This window comes from Cucurbita maxima, unplaced genomic scaffold, assembly GCF_002738345.1.
Source record: "Cucurbita maxima cultivar Rimu unplaced genomic scaffold, Cmax_1.0 Cma_Scf00173, whole genome shotgun sequence".
Classification (NCBI taxonomy): Eukaryota; Viridiplantae; Streptophyta; class Magnoliopsida; order Cucurbitales; family Cucurbitaceae; genus Cucurbita; species Cucurbita maxima.
In genome coordinates, this window is record NW_019272189.1 from 179 (window position 1) to 17,222 (window position 17,044).

General features: G+C 34.6%; 1 non-coding gene across 1 annotated transcript; it reads right to left on the reverse strand.

Moving 5' to 3' along the window:
- Positions 1-3,061: 3,061 nt before the first annotated feature.
- Positions 3,062-3,135, reverse strand: TRNAN-GUU. Its single transcript has one exon. It is a non-coding gene; the product is annotated as a tRNA-Asn (tRNA).
- Between the last annotated feature and the right edge of the window lie 13,909 nt (positions 3,136-17,044).

Genomic DNA, 17,044 nt, shown 5'->3' on the forward strand with positions numbered 1-17,044 from the left:
CTTAGAACTTGGATCTTGATCCATGTTCAAGACCAGGATCTTTCTCTTGTTCCAGATACTTTCTTTGTTCTTAACTTGGATCTTGATCCATGTTCAAGACCAGGATCTTTCTCTTGTTCCAGATACTTTCTTTGTTCTTGTTCTGTTCTTGATTCGTTCTCCAAGACACTCCCCCTAGGATTTACGGCACTAGCTATGCATCTAGCAATCCTGTGTCCAAGGGTTCATGTGTTCCAAGCGATAGTCTTAACGTACGTTCATGGCTTCATGAGTTCCAAGCGACATAGTCTTAACCCGCATTTTAGGGTTTGCCCTCCGATACCGTCTACTAACCTATGCCCAAGGCTTCATGCATTCCAAGCGGCATAGTTTGAAAAACAACATCCAAGACTTCTTAAGTTCCAAGAGATGTAGTCTACGTATTTTTTTGAAACGAGGCCCTCTGTAACGCGACATAAAGACTCCTTATTTTATTTAAATTTCATAAACCTAAATTAAAACTAAATGATAAATATGATAAATATGATAACTGAAGCGAAATCCAGTAAAGTATTGTACGACAAAACAAAGACTAATTAGATTACTTTGATCAATATACGGATCCTATTGTATCTGTATATGATACACAAAAGTAAGAGTTCCTTTCTTGATTTGTTCTACAGAAATAGAACCTCTCCATTTTTATTCATAATAGGAAGTTCCTACGACATGGTAGATCGGTGACCTTTGAAAAAGGGGAAGAAGTCGTTTCTCTATTTATTTGATTTAATATCTATATATATATATATATATATTAGATATATATTAGATAAAATTATATAAAATATTTATATATAATATTATATTATAATATATAATTATTAATAATATATAGAAACAATCGTGAATCAAGGGCTTGCCTTATGATACAGTCTAACCACCTACGCTCAAGGCTTCATGCTTCCAAGCAGCGTAGTCTAAGTCATGAGCACGTTGTACCGTGGGAGGTCTTATGAGTTTTTGATTTTTGGCTAGGGTAACTTACTATCTTCTTGTTCTATCATGGCCTAGACTAATCCCCATGATAAACCATAAAGGTCATGTGGTCGGTGCATACATGAACATGGAATCCTGCAAAGCTTTTGGGCCAATCATGAACATGGAATATTAGGAGGTCATTGGTCATTTTGGACATGATTAGAGTTTTTGTGTCTGAGAACCTTGGTCCTTATTCTTGAGTGGTACCATGCATTCTTCTTACTTAGGTAGTTTAAAGCTTGTGTGGTATTGTTCTTGTTTCTCAATCTTGTAAGTTTCTAAGGTTCGTAATTCCTCGAGGCATAAGTTGAAACTTGCATTTGTAACCATATGAACCCATCTTAGCATGAGTTGTTCTAGAAGATCATAGATTCTTAGGGAGTTCTTTAGAGGGTTCTATAAGAGTCTTGGTTCTTGTGGTGTTTCCTTGTAGGTGATTCTTGGGTCCTAACTTGGTTTAGGTTCCAAACTTGCTCCAATCAACTTGAAACCTCAAACATATCTTCATGTCCTTCATAATAGACCTTATAAGAAGTACGAAACCATTTGGAGCACGTATAGACCTTGGATTTTCATAAGTCTTCCTAGGGGCATTTTGGTCATTTTATCCATAATTCATGATTTTTTTACTTAACGTGTTCCAATGGCTTTCAAATTTTCATAAGTCATCCTAAGAGTTCATTTAGTGAGTTATTTTAACGTTACTTAAATCCTGAGCATTTTGATCAATTTAAGACCTTAACTCACTGTTCTTTTTGTTTTTCTTCCATATATCCTAAATTTATACTTATGTTAGGGTTCATATGGAAAATCCAATGGATTCCTACAAGTATTTTTTAACAAAACGTTCGAGGTCACTACTTACCTCGTCGTGGACATTTGGGATTTTCGTTCTTGAGCATCCAGTATTCGAATTATCTCAAATTTCCTTCCACGAACTCCTTATTTTGTCTAGTTTCTAGAACCATAAAGATTTTCTTGAGAATGATCAGGAAGGAGGTTAAAATTGAGAAAACCGAGGGAAGGTTAACATATACCTATCTATGACTTTTATTGGTCAAAGTTTGACCTTTGACTTTGGACTTCATCTTCTTCCTTGGTAGCTAGAAAAATTTCGATTTTTTCTTATAAGACCCCTTTACTTTTACCTTTTTACAGCTATATATAGACATCTAGTGGATTCGATTGTTCTACGAAACCTGTAGATGAAGTTTCAAGCAAGAAGTAGAAACCAAGTTCATACCTTTTCGTGGTCTGTAGCACTGGTTATAACCTTCCAAAGTTCGTCGGAAAACATTTTTCTCGCCTGAGTATATCTAGAAACCTTTTGTTGGGCAGCCAATTATAAAACGTTTCAGTGCCTGATTCCTTCACGAAACTTGTTGTAAATCCCATATGAAATATGTAGGTGTTGGTAGGAAGGAAAATGATTAACCATAGCACTCGAATTTTGAAGAAATCAGTGAAAGAAAAACTTATAATCTAAGAGCTTCAAACTCGATTCTTGTCTTAAAACTTTGTCCCAACTTCAGACTTTATTGGGGAAGATTCCACCTGTTGGGTTTTATGTCCTAAAACTCATAGTTTAAACAAAAACATATTCTATTTTCAATAAAGTTATTATTGTTGTTTATTCCGTAAAGATTGTTATTGAATAAAGTGAACTTTATGATTATTAATCTTAAATCCAATAAACTAAGAACACTCTGACTATAGTATGATTAACTGAACTATATGACTATATGTATTGACATAAATGTGGATCAATAACTGAACTATATGACTATATGTATTGACATAAATGTGGATCAAGTTCAAGTATATAGTCAAAATGATCTATAGGATGCGGCCCACTTTGACATAAGTGTGGATCAAGTTCAAGTATATAGTCAAAATGATCTATAGGATGCGGCCCACTTTTGTATATGACATAAACAATATGATCACTAAATTGTACCTACGGAGACATGTGAGTGAAGGCGTCCTATGCAATGAGTATTGCATAAGATCGGACCATGTAGAAAATTACTCTCATTTTACCCATCGCTAGAAGGAGGGTTTGAACCTTTAACCTTGTGGTTAACAGCCACACGCTCTAACCAACTAAGCTATTCCAGCTAATTCTTTGTAATAGCTCAAGCCCACCACATCCTTATAAGGAATGTTTCATCCCCTCTCCAACCAATGTTGGATCTCACAATCCACTCTCCTTGGGGGCCCAACGTCCTTGCTGGCACAACGCTTGGTGACTTACTTTGATAGCTTTCGTAATAGCCCAAACCCACCGCTAACAAATATTGTCCGATTTTGCCCATTACGTATCATCATCAGCCTTACTTACAATTCTAAAATGAGTCTACCAGGGAGAGGTTTCCACACTCTTCTAAGGAATGCTTCGTTCCCATTTCCAGCCACTACAAAATATTGTCCATTTTTTACCGTAACAAATCGTCGTCAGAATCACAGTTTAAAAACACGCTACTAGAGATGTTTACAGAAACTTATAAGTTATTCTTCATTCTACTCTCAAATCAATGCGGGATCAGAGGGCATGGGTTCAAATCCCACTTCTGACAACTCAAATAAAGGTAAAATCAAAATACAATAGCATATCATTTTTTGAAATCAATTGAACTCACTGAAGATTTAAAATTGTCACGACATGATTTTTCAAGCATATAAGAACGGTAATAACTCAATTCTAATGACTTCAAAGCACAACTATAATAACTCAATTTTCTAAGACTTTAAATCATTATTCATGATACAGAAAAAATTTCATAAAAATTGGAACAAGATTCGAAAACTAAGAACAACAACTCGTAACACATAGAACTGACGTGACAAAGAATAAATTTGATAAAAATTGGAACGAGATTCAAAAACTATGGACAACAACTCGTACACATAGAATTGATGGCTCAAGACGACCCTCCTCTGTGACCTTAACTAACAGTTAGTGATCACCCAAAAAGGAAAAGTAATATCTAGTGCAACTAAACAAGTAACCTACTTGTAGGCGGTAATCGAATCCTTGATCGAGCGAGTTGCCACGAATTTTTTTCTAGGTTATAGAAAGTTTAGGTGTAGCTTATATGTAACGATCCTAGTTTTCTAGGGACTTAGAGTCACTAGAATATGCATGGTGTAACTACTTTATGCGAAAATATTTTTTACATTATGTTTTTGTATTGAAGCTACCACTAAAAAGAACCCAATATTATTATCAAGAATGCTAGATTAAGACTATGTAACAATGTTAGGAATCACGAACCTACATAATTATATGACATTGTTCACTTTGGTTGGAGGGTTAAATTTTTCCACATACTAAAATGGAATGATTCATTCCCATTGATAAAAAGAGAGATGAACCTCCGACCTTATGGTTAACAATCATACGCTCTAACCAACTGAACTATTCCAACAAATTATGAGTATTAGCGTGGATATTGTCTACTTTGACTCATTACATATCGTTGACAACCTCACAGTTTTAAAACACGTCTAATAGCAAGAGATTTCCACATGCTTATAAAAAATGTTTCATCCCCTCCACAACCGACGTGGGATCTCACAATCCACCCCCTTGTGTTCCCAGCAACCTCGTTGGCACACCATCCAATGACTAACTCTAATACAATTTGTTACAAACCAAGCCCACCTCTGATATTGTCTACTTTGGCTAATTACGTATCACCATCAGCCTCACGATTTTAAAATGTCTACTAGGGAGAGATATCCACAACCTTATAATTAATGTTTTGTGTCCCTCTCCAATTGCTAGCTGATATTGTTTGTTTTGGCATGTTACGTATCCTTAAAGTTTAAAAGTTTTAAAACGAATCTTTAAGAGAGAGGTTTCCACACCCTTATAAGGAATGCTTCATTCCACTCTTCAACCAATGTTAGGTCTCATAATAAATAGTTAAGATGGTTGAGTGGTTGAAGACTTTAGAACTCAAGTTTTAGTCCTTGTGAGTGCATGGGTTGGATCAATCCAACTTTTGACAACTTATAAAGGTTTTGTTTTATAAAGTGCTATTCTTTTATTAAATGAATTCATTCCTATTAGCAGGACCTACGACCTTGTTGTTAAAGGCCAATATCACCATCAACCGAACAATTCTAAAACGAGTCAACTAGGGACTCGGGAGAGGTTTCCACGTCTTTATAAGGAATGTTTCGTTCCTCTTTCCAAGCACTAAAAATATATTGTCCATTTTTTCCCGTTATATATCGCCGTTAAAATAATAATTTTAAATCATGTTTATTAGAGAAATGTTTAAAGACTCTTATAAGTTATACTTCATTCTCTTCTCTAACCAATGCGGGATCAGAGGGTGTGCGTTCAAATCCCACTTCTTACAACTCAAATAAATGTAAAATAAAAATACAATAGCTTATCATTATTGAAATCAATTGAACTCACTAGAGATTTAAAATGGCTTCCAAGCTTCTACAAAAGTTAGTATTGTTCAAGTTTACCCTTACGCCTGAATCTCAAGGACACTCTGATTTTCTGTACAACTCAAATAAATGTAAAATAAAAATACAATAGCTGATGATTTGTGAGCCTCTGTCAATGTCTCGTTCCTTAATAACCCCACTGCTGGAGTACATAGGATCCTTAATTCCTCCATTACTGGAATACACTTGCGTCCTTCATAACTACCTATGTGAAAAAAAATCAGCTTCGGAAAGGTAAAAAATGTAAAGGTTCGTGTCAAAAATTTCAAATCAAGCCAAATATGTCGTTTTTTAGCATAAAATTCCGAGAAGCTAAGCCGAAGGGGCCGGTGTAGTAGTGACCCTGTCGTTGAGGGACATTGACACATGAGCAAGTCGCAAAGTGGGTCGAGGCACGGGTCTTGAATATTCATGTGGGCACACAAGTTGGTGTAGTGGATCATGGGGTTAGACCGTGTTCTATGTATTTTTTTGTTTGAATGTGGGTTTTTGGGCCAAGCACAGAGGAACTAGACTACATGACTGGTTGCTAGTTGGTATCTGATTGCATTATTGGGTCGAAGCTTTGTATTTTAGGTTACTGGAGCAAACTAGGTATGGGGTTGCTTGGCTATGATGAGGTTGCGGGTATTCGAGTTTGGGTCCGACCAGGTGGACTTCATCTTCTCCACCCCTCACATCGGTTAGGGTTGCCTGTGGGTTTTGGGTCGTGAGTCGGATCTCGTGTCGGACTTCGTTTCCCACACCCCGATTACTAGAGAATTTTTCGGCGACTCTCTCTCCTCGGTCACGTCGTTTCAATGTCCTTTTCCCTCCATTTTTGAGTCTCCTCCTCCCCCTAATCCCGGTGAGTCTATTTGTTTAAAGCCTATTTACTTACCTCGTAAAATCAGGTGATTTATGGTGTTTCTTTGGTTCGTAAGGGTGTAAACACTCAGATCTGAGAGGGTTCGAAAATTCAACATTCTGTCTTCCTTACCCAATCTCGGGCCTAAAACTTTATTCGACTTTGCTCCGCAACTTCTGTTTAGCGCTTTCGACTCAGGATACTAGTTTTTAACCCTGTTTGACATTTTTAGACGCAATCCTACAATTGGTTACCCACTTGAAGTCGATTTTGATATTTCCAAAAGGTTTTGAGATTAGTATGATCATTGTTTCAAAAAACTAAAATATTATAAGAAAAATGATAGGTTTACTTACACATAGTAGCTAAACGAGGTCGTTTGATCTGTGCTAATTCGGTGTCGTTAACTCACATAAGTTTACTTTGATTTTAAATGGTAAAATTGAACTAGCTTCAAGTATGATTTAGGGGCTTCAACTTAGCTATCTTGGTAAGTGACTTCACAACTATCCAAAGTTTGCTTGACTTCTCTGAGTGCTAAGGAATGGTGGGTTTTGTTTTAATGGCGATTTTGAGGTTAGTGAGGAGGAAAAACATTAAGGAATGGAGATTGTGTCTGAAAGAGGAAAGAGTTTTGATACTGTTTGGATTGGGAAAAGTAGACTGCCTTCTGCTTCAATGGTAAGAACACAACCAGCTCTTGAAAATAGTTACCTTCCTTGATTCTTTTTCTTCTTAGTTGCTGGGACGTTTTCGTCATTGTGTGGAACGTGTAAGGAGAGAAAGAACGTTTAGACGAACGATATAATCGGTATAATTTTTTACTCTTGAAGTGTAAAGTTGTCGGAACGATTCTTTTATTAACTTCTCTGGGTCATATTAAAAGATAAATGAATACTATTATTGATGATCTCATGGATAAATACCAAGACCGAAGATGAAGAGTTATTGGGCTCTCGATCATGGCTACAACAAGCTTGGGTACCATATTTAAGAACAGTAGGATTTCAAATCAGAGCAAAGCCCTTGTAATGAACTTAATATTGTACGAGCCAATTTGCTCGATATGAATGATTAAAATGCTATATGTTTTACTGGTGGTGTTGAGTTAGAATTTTAGAGAGCGATAAGAAAAATGTATTTGATTTTGATTTTGATTTTTTTTTGTTTTATATTATTATTATTTTTTTATACAAAATCTTTGAAAATTGTTTAAATGGTGTGCATCAAATGACATTAGAATATAGTGCTTTCTAAATAAGATGAAAAGAATCTTTAGAAAAATTAGTAATGGAAAGTATCTTTTTAGGTTAATTTTTTTTTAGTGATAAATTGAGTGAAAAAAAAGAAAACAAACTAAGATATTTGGTATTGAATATAAATAAAATTGTTGATTAGTTTAATGGGTTAGGTTTTAATTAAAATATATTTTGTTAGACCCATAAGAGTTTAAACTTGAGTTAATTAAAATAATTATTCAATGTATCTTTATGGGTTTTATGGAACACACCTTTGTTAGAACAACAAAGAAAATAAAGTTAGTTTCAATTATTAACTATGTGAATAAAACGAAGGAAGGTAAAATAATTATGGAAAATGATAACAGAGGTACAACTCAAGCTCAAATGAGAGGATTTGGGTAAAACATGGAATTCTCATCACTAATCTAGAGCCACACATTAGTCAAGTCTTCACGACCACAACATAAAATTATCACCATTAAACTACAATCTATTAGAGATTATCGTTTAAATTTTTTATTAAATTACTCCTAAATACTTAGGATGGTTGATTTTAATGACTAATATCAAAGCCACGAAGATTTAGATTCAAGTTCTTAAGCGAGGGGACCAATTTCAAGTTCTCTAGGGTAAAAGAAATAATAAGCATCGATATAACAATCTCAAAATAAATATTCCATAATTTTATAAAACATTTGTTGGGAAAGTGTCTAAAATCAATCTCAAATCAATCACCGAGGAATGACATGTCATGTTTCTAAATGAAATGAGTGAAGTATTTTTCTTCAATCTGGCATGGACAATTGGATTCACGAGAATTCTCACAACTCGTCATGATTTTCATTTCTTCCACCAGACGTTTAGGTCAAAAAATGCAAGCACATACAATTATGCATGACCTTATTCTCTACTTCAAGTTCGAGTAAAGTTTGATGTGTAGTACTTCTCTATTCACAACCACACATACATACATGGACCCACTAAGTGAGCTCATTTACATACTCCTGGGTCTGACGGTAGGTTAGTATACACCCACATTGTCAGAAGCCACAAAGGGGAATGAGCATGTATAATATCATTGTGTACAAAATAAGTAAGTGTACACATGTGTACTAATCATAACAAGGAATTATCTCGATACATGTGACATGCAAAATACATGAGGCCTCACAGTTTCGAATCATGATATATAGTTATGATGCAAATCATACATTCATTCTTTTTATGACATAGTGTTCCTATGAGACATGCATACGTATACGGAACATATCTTTTATGGTTAATATGATATATACGGTTTCGAATTAACATTCATTCTTTTTATGACATAGTGTTCCTATGAGGCCTCACAGTTTCGAATCATGATATATACGATACATACATGTGCAAAATATGATATTATCAATTATCCTTACAAAGTAATTAATTAATTATTTTTTTTTTATTTTTTTTTTTTTAGTATAACAAACTAATTTTTTTATAGTGTTACAGTCTTACCACCTAATTAATTGTAACATTCCACATTCCTAGATTGGTGGACACCATAAAGTGGACAAAATTCTTAGTGGTCCTAAGATTCTAACAAACTAGTAACATGACAATCTATAACAATTTCTCCCTTAAACTAATTGTAAGGTTGCCATCAGTTTACTCGTGATACTACACACATACCCATTGACTCATGTAGTTTTATGAACGCGTCCAACTTCAGTAGTTTTTTCATAATATCTACAACTTGTTCCTGTGTGCATTGGACCAGAAGTGCTTTTCTTGTCATATATATCTCATGCATAATTACTGTCAGTATATGCTATCAACTTTCCATTACCTCTTTTTCGATAAAGAACTCCCAAATCAGTCATTTCAAATTAAAGTTTCATAGAATTCTTGAACTTAACAAACATGCTCTCATCATTACCAGTAAAAATTAGATCATCAACATTATAGACTAACAATCAAAATTTTATCTCTATCTCTTGTTTGTATGAATGAAGTATGGTTACAATTGCACCTCTCAAATCTTTCTTCAACAAAATGTGCTTCAATTCAACTAAATCATGCACGTAGGGCTTGTTTAAGGCCATATAATGTCTTCTTCAATTTATATACCTTGTATTCTTGACATTTTTTCTCATAACCTTGTGGTTGCTGATACACGTTCCAACTATTTCGAGCTGCTAAAGCAATTATCATTCAAATACTATCCCACCTAAGCAATAAAATCAATTCTAGAGTAGGCCACATAGATGCAACCTAGGCAATGATACCAAATTGATTAGGCAACCCTAATCCTCAACCCAACAATCCAAGTTTAGTTGAACAAAAAAACCCTTGAATCAAAGAAATTAACAAATTCGTCCAAGCTTTTATTTTTGTATTTTTGTATTTTTTTTTTTTTTTTTTAGGTTTTTGTCTTCTTGTTAGATATTCATCAACTATTCTCGAGTGGCAAGTCATCTGATCTTTCAGGAGTCATATATGTCATATAGTCATATATTGCATATTTGCCAACTCACCTATTGCAACTTGAATCGATAGGAGGGGAAATGGTAAGAGCATAACTAAATTTGTATGCTTACAAGAGTTAAACTGCGTGGCACCTGCGGCCGGGAATAGCTTAGATAAGCTAAATAGGACACAACGTTAATAACTCAATTTTAAGAACTTCAAAGCACAACTATAATAACTTAGTTTTCAAGGCTTCAAATCATTCTTCATGACATGACAAGACAAAGAAAAAATTTGATAAAAATTGGAACAAGTTTTGAAAATATGGACAAAAACTCGTAACACCTAACTGACGTGACAAAGAAAAAATTGATAAAAATTTGAACGAGATTCGAAAACTAAGGACAACAACTCGTAACATATAAAACTGAAGACTTGAGACGACCCTCCTTTGTGACCTTAACTAACAACTAGTGATCCCCCAAAAAGGAAAAGTAATATCGAGTGCATCTAAATAAGTAACCTACTTGTAGGCAGTAATCGAATCCTTGGTCGAGCGAGTTGCCACGGATTTTTCTCTAGGTTATAGAAAGTTCAGGTGTAGATTATATGTAACGACCCTAGTTTTCTAGGGACCTAGAGTCACTAGAATATGTATGATGTAACTACCTTATGCGAAAATATTTTTTACATTATGTTTTTGTATTGAAGGTACCAGAGAATGATTAAGACTGTATAACAATGTTAGGAATCACGAACCTCCATAATTATATGACATTGTCCACTTTTGTTGAAGGGTTAAATTTTTCCACATACTAAAATGGAATGATTCACTACCATTGCTAAAAAGAGAGCTTGAACCTCCCCAGCCTTATCGTTAACAATCATACGCTCTAACCAACTGAACTATTCCAACAAATTATAAGTATTAGCCTAGATAGCTACTTTGGCTCCTTACATGTCGTCGTCTACCTGACGGCTTTAAAATGCGTCTAATAGTGAGAGATTTCCACATGCTTATAAGAAATGTTTCATCCCCTATCCAGCCGATGTGGGATTTCACAATCCACCCCATTGTGTTCCCAACAACCTCGTTGGCACACCACCCGATGACCAGCTCTAATATATTTTGTTACAAACCAAGCACACCTCTATTAGATATTGAAGGTTTTACCCTTGGAAGACCTTCCATGTACCATGATCACTCTATTTATAGAGTCATGTTTGCATGTTCATGCAAATTTGAGATCACCAAATTTTGACACTCAAAATTCCACTCAAATGTTTGGGATTATGTGGCAAGCATGCAAGTGTGACTTCACCAAATTTTTTACACTCAAAATTCCACTAAAATTTGTGGGGTTTATTTGGCAAGCATGCAAGTTTGGTTAAACCAAATTTTGACACCTCAAAATTTCACTAACTCAAACATGGATTTTTTTCATTAGATTAAGTCAAATTTTTATTCAACAATTAATTTGAATTATTAATTTCAAATTAAAGTAATATTAAATGATTAATTAAACTATTTAATTAATATTCAATATTAATTCAAATGTCAATCCCAATCAATTCCGACACATATTTGATTAAGATATTTAAATCTTATTTAAATATCTCAGATTCTCTCTTTTTGTTTAATTCGTAAATAAAACAAAAATGTGGTTATATATATCGAATATATATAGTGCATATTCCCTAATTTGAATTCGAACACTTTGAACTCACTCGTCACACTGTTCTATGGTTTAGTCTGATATGAGCTAACAGAGAGACCTAATGGACCTATAGATCATGAGCTCCAACGATCCAAGATTAACCGGTTTAACTCATTAACCTTGTTAACTAACATTCGTTAACCACTAGGACACTTCACTATAGCCTAGTAGTTGCAGTCCCCTCACTATAGATATATTTCTGTCCATTCGATATAACCATGATTAGTAAGTTGATCCTTCACAGGTTGTTCGTAACTAGAGCTGGGTCAATTTACCATTTTACCCCTGAAGTTACTTCTTGTTCCTTATGTCTCACTGATCCTCTAATGAACAATTTGTTTGTGGTTTAACAAGTAAACTGAATCCCTCTCATGCCAATGAGAGGGTGGGGCCCCTTGTTCAAGACCTAGAGTCAGTGCTTAAGAGAACTACCTCTCTTCTATCCTTAAAAGTGGGTAGGAGTGAATTCCTTCTTGCACCCCACGTCTCCAGCCATTCACCCAATCTTACCCCTGAGATTGGAGGCCTATTGAGTCGGCGAACTTGAGCCACTTTCACCTATGCAAATCTAAGAATAATTCCGAATAAACAGGAGTTCATGGTTAGCTCAGGATTAAAATCGAGTTACCTAGGCCATCGAATGAAAAGAAAATCAGTCTCAGCAGTAAGCGACATTATAAAGTGAGAGTGATTTTCTTCATGGTCCGATCTTATGCAATACTCATTGTAAAGGACGCCCCCACTCACATGTCTCCACATGTACAATTTAGTGATCACATTGTTTATGTCATATATAAAAGTGGGCCGCATCCATATTGTCCCTATGATAAGGTACTCAGCCTTATCCCTGTACTATAAATCATTTTGACTATATACTTGAACTTGATCCACTCTTATGTCTCTACATATAGTTCAAGTAATCATACTATAATTAGATTGTTCTTAGTTTATTTGATTTAGATTAATAATCGTAAAGTTCATTTTATTCAATAACAATCTTTACTGAATAAACTACAATAATAACTTTATTGAAAATAGAATATGTTTTTGTTTACAAACTATGAGTTTTAGGACATAAAACCCAACAAGAGTCTTAACCTACGTTCATGGCTTCATGAGTTCCAAGCGACGTAGTCTTAACCCGCATCTAAAGGCTTGCCCTCCGATACCGTCCGCTAACCTATGCCCAAGGCTTCATGCATTCCAAGCGGCATAGTCTGAAAACCAACATCCAAGACTTCTTAAGTTCCAGGAGATGTAGTCTAATCCTACATCAAGGGTTTGCCCTATGATACAGTCTGAACACCTAAGCTCAAGGCTTCATGCGTTCCAAGTAGCGTAGTCTAAGTCATGAGCACGTTGTACCATGAGAGGTCTTAGGAGTTTTTGATTCTTGGCTAGGGTAACTTACTATCTTCTTGTTCCATAGAATGACACTTTCATAATTATCCATATCATCAGGGTAATTTGGTAATTTACAACTTTCAGAATATTTTATTATTATTTTTTATGCTAAATTCATAATTCTCCTAAAAAATTTTCATCTCTTATTGGTCATTTATTGGTCCTTGAGCATCTTGAAATTCCCATTAGATAAGGAATTAAATATCCGAAAAGTTCCTTAAAAATTGAAAAGTGACCTTTTCGTCCTTTTCGCTTAGGCATTTATTCCCAATACTTCTCCAAAGGCCTAAGTCCTTAGAGTTACTCATTAGTGTTTAGAAATGACTTGCTTAAGACCCTTTTCCTAGCTTAATCCTCTTAATTTATTTATTGGATCCCTTTGGTCTTACGTGGGTGGCTTTGCTTCAGTTTTTTTTGGGTGTTACACCTTCTTACCTCGATCGACCACCAACAAACAACTAAAAAAGAAACGTAAAAATTTAAAATAAACAGACGACTGGATTCCTTAGGATGACACCCTCTGTGATCTCATAGTTCTCGAGCAGCGCTTCTTATCTTGACCAATAGTCAACAAACAATTTAAAACTAAATGTAGAAATCCAAAATAAACAGACACGACTGGATGCCTTGGGACGATCCCCGTTGTTACTGCATAGTTCTCGAGCAATGCTTCTACAACACATGTTCATCGACAGCTCGATTCACATGAGTTACCACTAACATAGATATTTTGCTTTGAAACTCGGTCATACAAAAAAAAAAAAAATCATACATGACAAGTAAAACATGTGAATCAAGTATATTTTACAACACAAAATATCAAAGTAAGTTTTCAACAACAAAAGCACATGTACTTAAAACAGACTCAGAAAAGGGTTCCTTGTTGTCTCGAGCCTGCTGGTCTCATCCTCGATTGGCCTGCAACTTCTTATTTGGCCAAAAAAGTTAAAATAATCTTGATAAGTAATTAATTTACTTAATAAATAGCTAACTTGTCATTCACAAGTTTATTACTTATCATTCTAGTTGTTCTTAAGTTTTATTCTCAGTTAATTCCTAGTTTCTTTTACTTAGATCATTTGTAAGTCAGTAAGATATTTCAACTACCTCTCCTTAGGTTACTTCTATATGGTTATTTAGAATTTTAGGACTAGTATGTAAGACTCACTCTCAATCAATTACTATCCGTCTACTAATTTCTTTAGCAGCATGTAACATCATATATACCAAAGGATAGACTACAATACTCATATTTTAAATCTTCCGATAATTTGTTTTACGATAAATGGAAATGCAGCAAAAATGAGAATCAATATTTGGTTTACCATGGTTAGAAGAAATATCTCTCTGAAAGCACAAAATATTATGGACAAGGTCAACTAAATTGACAAGCATTGAAAGACCTTGATAGCATTTCTGACGCTTGCCTATTGTGTATGTATGTTACGTGACAAAATTTAGTGCATCTAGAGATATTTTTGCCCGCCATAATCTAGCTTTGAAGCCCCAAAGCCCCCGATCTCCCTTATATTTCTTCTTCCCCATTTGCTTCCCTACTCCTTCATTGGCACCCTCTTTCTTCCATTTTTTATGTTTTTCTCGCGGTGAATGGCTATCCATTTGCAACTTTTTGGGTTTTCTCTCTTTTTAAATATCTTTTTGTTTCCTTTGTTCATAAATTATGTTATAAGTTTAGGTTCATTTTGATGGTGTTACTATAACACGTGCGGAAGCAATTTGGATCTTAGGCACTCTAAGTACATCAATTATAGTAAATTAGCTAGCATGTTTAAAAGCATTGAAACTTAATGAGTTTGAATACTGACCTTTTGTAGTTCAAATTCATTTTTTCAAATGAATGGTTTCGAACCACCACTAGTGTCTTTCCTACTATTCTCCGACCTTAGAACAGGATTGTGGAATCCGGTGAGTGATGAAACTTGATAGAAATTTAGTATAAGTAAAGAGAGAGTTTTGAGAGATTTTTTCAAAGTTTTTGAAGAAGAATTTCCGTGTACATTGATCACTCTATTTATAGAGTCATATTTGCATGTTCATGCAAATTTGAGATTACCAAATTTTGGCACTCAAAATTCCACTCTAATTTGTGAGATTATGTGGCAAGCATGCAAGTTTGAGTTAACCAAATTTTGACACTCCAAATTCCACTCAAATTTGTGGGATTATGTGGCAAACATGCAAGTTTGGTTAAACCATATATTGACCCTCAATATTCCATTAACTCAAACATGGATTTTTTCATTTGACTTTCTTTATTTTAATTCAACAATTAATTTCAAATCAAAATAATATTAAATGATTAATTAAACAATTTAATTAATATTTAACATTAAATAAAATGTCAATTCCAATTAATTCCAACACATATTAATTATCTATCACTATTCATAATTAAAATATTTAAATCTTATTTAAATATCTCCAATTCTCTCTTTTTGTTCAATTCATAACTAAAAAAAATGAGGTGAAATATATCGTATATATTTAGCGTGTATTCCCTAATTCTAATTCGAAACCTTCGAACTCACTCGTCACACTATTCTAAGGTTTAGTTCGATATGAGCTAGTAGAGGGACCTAATGAACCTACATCTCATGGGCTCCAACGATCTGAGATTAACCGGCTAAACTCATTAACCTTGTTAACGAACATTCGTTCACTACTAGGACACTCCATTGTAGCCTAGTTGTTGCACTCCCCTCCCTAAAGATATATTTCTGTCCATTTGATATAACCATAATTAGTAAGTCGATCCTTCACAGGTTGATCGTAACTAAAGCTGGGTCAATTTACAGTTTTACCCCTAAAGTTACTTTTTGTTCCTTAAGTCCCACGGATCCTCTAATGAACAATTGGTTTGTGGTTCAACCACCAAACCGAATCCCTCTCAGGCCAATGAGAGGGTGCGACTCCTTGTTTAAGACTTGGAGTCAGTACTTAAGGGAACAACCTCTCTACTATCCCTAAAAGTGGGTAGGTATGAATTCCATCATACACCCTATGTCCTCAACTATTCACCAAGTCTTACCCTTAAAATGGGAGGCTTATTGAGTCGACGAACTCGGGCCACTCTCACCCATGCAAATCTAAGGATAATTTCGAATAAATAGAAGTTCATAGTTAGCTCAGGATTAAGATCGAGTTACCTAGGTCATAAATGAAAAAATCAGTCTCAATAGTAAACGACATTATAAAGTGAAAAAGGTTTTCTTCATGGTCCGATCTTATGCAATACTCATTGCATAGGACGCTCCCACTCACATGTCTCCAGATGTACAATTTAGTGATCACATTGTTTATATCATATACAAAAGTGGGTCGCATCCATAGTGTCCCCAAAATAAGGTACTCAGCCTTATCCCGGTACTATAAACCATTTTGACTATATACTTGAACTTGATCCACTCTTGTGTCTCTACATATAGTTCAAGTAATCATACTATAGCCAGAGTTTTCTTAGTTTATTGGATTTAGATTAATGATCGTAACATTCACTTTATTCAATAGCAATCTTTACTAAATAAACATCAATAATAACTTTATTGAAAACATAATATGTTTTTGTTTACAAACTATGAGTTTTAGGACATAAAACAACACATTTGGGGTATGCCCAAATAAAAAATAAGCTTCAATTTATGTTTAACACTCAGAGAGCAATATAGGTACTGTCAATATACTTCAAACACCTTAAAAGGGAAACCTAAAATCAATTAGGCTCAAAGTTGCATTTACATTTTATTTCAACGACCCGAAGCTACCCCTAAAAATTACTAAAACATTATAACTCAATTCAAGGGTTTTGATCCAATAGAAAAGGTTGGACCATAATATTACCTATGAAATCTAATCGAGAATGCTTGATTAAGACTAAGTAA